Here is a 4928-nt window from a genome sequence, read left to right on the forward strand (position 1 = left end):
GCAGCTATGGCTCCGGCTCTTGCAGAGGCCCGTCGCAGCTCTTGGACACGCTAAGGAAGAACGGCAAGCCGGCGAAGAACTTCCGCCAGGTGAGTCGGCACCTCATTGGATAGGGCCACCACGGCCAAGGCGCGCTATGACCCGGTGTAGAGTTGCTCCACCAGAGTGTACACGGCCTTCAACTTGGTCAGCACACTTTGGTTGAGGTTGGCGCTTCTTAGACCTGTTTAACAGAGTAAGATAAGCCGCTGGCAATGATGGGAGTTACGAGACATAAAGATTATAAACTTGATGAAAGCTGGTGGAATAACTTACCGAAGATTGCGGCGACCATCTGTGACACGTGGCGCTTTAAGCCGGAGAGTTCGGCGGTTCTCACCGTCAGAGCCTTCTCCGCCTGTTCGGCCCGGCTCACCAGAGTAGCCTTCTCTTCGGCCCAAGTTTTCCGTTCAGCTTCAAAGTCCTTTTTCAGCTTCTCTTGAGAAGCAATACTGGACACAAATTTGGCGTTGGCCTTCTGGGTCTCAGTTTCCTGCGTCCTCAGGCGGGTCTTCAGATCGGAGATGTCAGCCTCAAACTTCTTGCAAGCAGCCTGCACAATTTCCGGGTTATAGTATGAACAGTTATTATGCAATTTTAAAGTCCCAAGCACTTTCCAAGCAAAGACACTTGGCAGTTGGGGGCTAATGCATGTCGAACGTTTCTATTTACAAATTACCGGTTCATGGAAGTAAGCCGGAACTTAAGTCTACAACATATTCAATCATAAGTCGCCGACTTGGGGGCTAGTATGGTAAAGATAACTATGCAGTAAGCAGTAGAGTGGTACCTCAGACTTCTGCTGTATCTGATTCACCATGTTGATCTACAAATCCCGGCTCTTGTGCACCTGACTCACATAGCCGGAGACGATCTCTCCGACGCTCAAGTTCGTATAGTTGGTGAGGTCCAGATTGGCATGGTTGCGCTCTAGCAACTCTTCCTTGGCGGAGCACTTGGCCAGCGCAGTGGGTCTCCCCAGCTCAACAAACCACGTCCGGGTCATCGGCCGGCTGAGCCGGGCTGGAGATATCCGGGTTGGTGGAAGTCTCCATGGCTGGCTCGTCGGTGGGAGCGGTGGCTTCAGGAGCAGAGGCGGCTGGCGGCTCTTGAGCAGAAACTTCCGGTTCCGTCACGACCGACTCCTCCGCTGGCTTATTCTTCTTTGCTATTTTACTGAGCTTTGCTTGAGCACTGAAAGAACAAGAGGTTAGTACAAAAGTATGAGTAAAGATAAAGCACAGCAAGAGATGATCATCATTACCTGGGTACGGTCTTGAAAGCCGGCAGGTTCGACTGCATCGAGTCACCAGAGGAAGGAGACGTTTCCTGATAATTTGAATCAGAAGAATTGAGAGGTTGACGTATAACACCCGCCAGAGGATGAAAAGGATATAAGTTGGAACCTCGGTCCGGCGCTTCCTTGATGCCTCAGGTAAGCCGGAGGAGAGGTCAGCATCCTTGTTGGTCCGGGTGTGCCGCCGGCTCTCATGAATCTGTTGCTTCAAAAGAAATTGAGGATCTTGATAAGCTAAAGGATGTGAAAATCTTACTTTCCGGGTTACCCTTCGGACTTTCAGCCTTGGTAAGGGCTCCGAGTCGGAGGAAAGTGTCATTACCTCTTCAACCACCGGGTTACTTGCTCCGGTGTCATCCTGTTGATGAACAGTATTGATAAGGTGGACAGAAATAAACAAGAAATACAACAAGAGCTTACAGGTTCAGGGGTTACCTCTGACTCGGAGCTGTCACTCAGTTGAAGCAGCTCTGAGGCAGTGGGCCTGCTTCCTTTCTTGCGGGGAGCGGCTCTCTTGGCGGCTCTCTTAGCCTTCCTGGCCTTCTTGGCCGCCTCATGGTCATATTTGACCTTCCAGAATTTGTCATCAGCCTGAAAAATACAATGACGATTTCTTAAGGGTCAGATGAAAGCTATCTATAGAAGAAAATAAGATGTTCAGATCAACGGCTTACCGCTGGGGCCGGGTTGGTCTTGCAGAAGGGGCGTAAGCCGGTCCTCCCGCAGTCTGCCAAGCTCTCGTTCAAGAGAGCCTTGGTCATGTCTTCAGCAACGTCTTCAGGAAGATCGTTGCGGCTGTGTCTCAGGGGGTCATCTTTCCGGCCCGTGTACTCACACATTAAGCCGGGGCGGCGGCTTAAGGGGATCACCCGCCATGAGATCCAGACTCGGACCAGATCAATGCCATTAAGGCCATTTCCCAGGAGAGCCTTGATTTTGTTGATTGTGGGGATTAGAGGTTGGCGCTCCGCCTGAGATAACTTGTCTGACAGAGGGTGAGTTGGTTCCAGACGCAAAGGACGAAAGCCAGGAGCGGGCTCTCGTCAGCCGGCGAAGTGTCTTGGCAGTAGAACCACGTCTGGTTCCAGTCCTTTGGGTGGCTTGGCGACTCGGCGTAAGGAAAATGGCAGTCTCTCCGTCGCTGAATGGAGATTCCACCAAGTTCTAAGCTCAGCCCGTTGGCGCACTCGTTCTGGCGGTTCAAATAGAACAGCTCTCTAAAGAGCAGAAGGCTGGGCTCCTCTCCAAGGTAGACCTCGCAGAATACTTGGAAGTTGCGTATGTTTGACACCGAATTGGGTCCTATGTCTTGTGGCCGCAGATCAAAGAAATTCAGTACATCTCTAAAGAACTTTGAGCCGGGCGGTGTGAAGCCCCGGCTCATGTGATCTGCAAATATTACCACCTCCCCGTCCTTTGGCTGTGGTCTCTCCTCTGACGGGTCAGGGGCGCGGTAAGACATGACGTCCTTCTTGGGCAGGTAACCCGTCTTCACAAAATCTGCTAAGGTTTCGTCGGTGACGTTGGACCTCATCCAGTTGCAAGTGATGGGTGCTTTGGGAGCTTTGGGAGGCATGGTGAAAGTCGGAAGCCTATAATAAAAGGAAATGTCCGGTTTAATTATAAGCCGGAGGGAATTTATAGTTCAATGTTTAAAGTGGCGGCTTATGAAGGGGCCTAATGACATATGGCTAAATGCATCGGGTTATCTAAGCCGCTGCAGGTAGCGAGAGTAATTCAAATTGTCTACAGCTTTATCATAAATGAGCCGGCAAAATTTTACGGCGTGTGGCTTCTTTTGAGCCGGAAAGTTTTACGGCGCGTGGCTTCTTTGAGCCGGAAATGTAAGCCGCCATAGCTCAGCAGATGCAGTTTTTTACTAAGTGTGGTGAAAACAAGTTTCATAGATCGTGGTGAAAATTTTGGATCGAAATGGTTGAATAAAAGGAAAGGTTTCTAGACCTAAAACAGACGCAGAGGAAGTTCATAAGCTTTAACGGAGCCTGTACACAGTGAAGAAGGGATCTATGAACATTGGAATGGGAGTGAAACAACTACCGCAGCAGTCCTATGCAGTCAGAGATCAAGAAAGGTGGTAAAAATAAAATCTACCGAGAACTCGCGAGGAACGGCGAAGAACACGGGAAGAACAGCAGGAGCCTAATGTGGATCTACTCTACGGAGTGGCGAAAGCTTACGGGTGCTGATGAGTCGCGGGGGTCGCCACCGTTTTCTCTGGACGCAACAGGTTGATGCAGCGGCCGGAGTCGGTGAGGACGAGAAGACCTGCGGTGGCGACGGCAACGGAGCTCGAGCGGAAGAACAGTGGCGCGAGGAGGAAGACGGGTGGCTGGAGGCTCATCGGTCCGGACTACTTATAAGGGTAAGCTCATAAGTGGGCGCGAGAAACGAGGAGGCCACAGCGCGGTTATCTCACCATAAAAACGCCTCGATTTTCGGGATGGCAGTAAAGATAAGATCCGTTGCGGATATGGTGGAGTAAAAAATGGACTTAATGGAAGATGACATCACGGCGGATTACCCGGAATCCAGAGGATGACGTCACGCCGGGTTATGGCCTTCACACAATTGTAAGCCAGAGATTTTCTGTCGAAAGGATTGAAGATTGACATGAGCCGGCTCAAATCAATCTGGGGCCTAATGTTGAGGATATAAACCTTAGAGTCACCCGCCCGGTGGGGCCGGGTTACTCATAAGGGTCATCACCTGAAGCCCGGCGCCAAGCTTGAAGACGGTGGGCCAAAGATAGGGCTTAAGACCCGGAGATGGCTTAAGGCCCGTAGTTACAACCGTCATTATGGTAGAACTTGTAGTGTAAGGCAAGAATAGTTGAGAGTCCGAGCCGGACACTCTTATGAGCCGGCCGGGACTCTCAGAGCTGCTGGGCGTCAACCTCTCTATATAAAGGGACGACCCGGCAGCGGTTTAGGGGCAAGAAAGATCTCGTCGAGAGCCAGGCATAGCAGTTAAGCTCCCTGGTCATCGAAACCCTAATCAATACCACCTCAACTGGATGTAGGCTTTTACCTTCACCGTAAGGGGCCGAACCAGTATAAACCCTCGTGTTCCTTGTCCCGTTTAACCCCTTCAAGCTTCCTAGCGGCGATGGCTCCACGACTAAGTCCCAGCTTGAGGACATCTGCCGTGACAATTCCACGACACGATCAGTCTCGGAATCCCGGTTTACAAGACATTTCGACAATGGTAAAACAAGACCAGTAAAGACGCCCGAATGTGCCGACAAATTCTGATAGGAGCTGCACATATCTCGTTCTTAGGGCACACCGGATTGTCCAAGCTTCCGATAGGCGAGCCCAGAGTTGCCCCTGGTGGCCACCGGCGACTGACAGGTTGGACCAATACTCAGAGGAGCACTGGCCCGGGGGTTTAAAATAAAGATGACCCTCGGGCTCGCGAAAACCCAAGGGAAAAAGGCTTAGGTGTCAAATGGTAAAACCAAGGTTGGGCCTTGCTGGAGGAGTTTTATTCAAGGCGAACTGTCAAGGGGGTCCCATAAATCACCCAATCGCGTAAGGAACGCAAACTCAAGGAACATAATCCCGGTATGACG

The sequence above is a fragment of the Triticum aestivum genome, chromosome 6D (genome assembly GCF_018294505.1).
Source record: "Triticum aestivum cultivar Chinese Spring chromosome 6D, IWGSC CS RefSeq v2.1, whole genome shotgun sequence".
Taxonomy (NCBI): Eukaryota; Viridiplantae; Streptophyta; class Magnoliopsida; order Poales; family Poaceae; genus Triticum; species Triticum aestivum.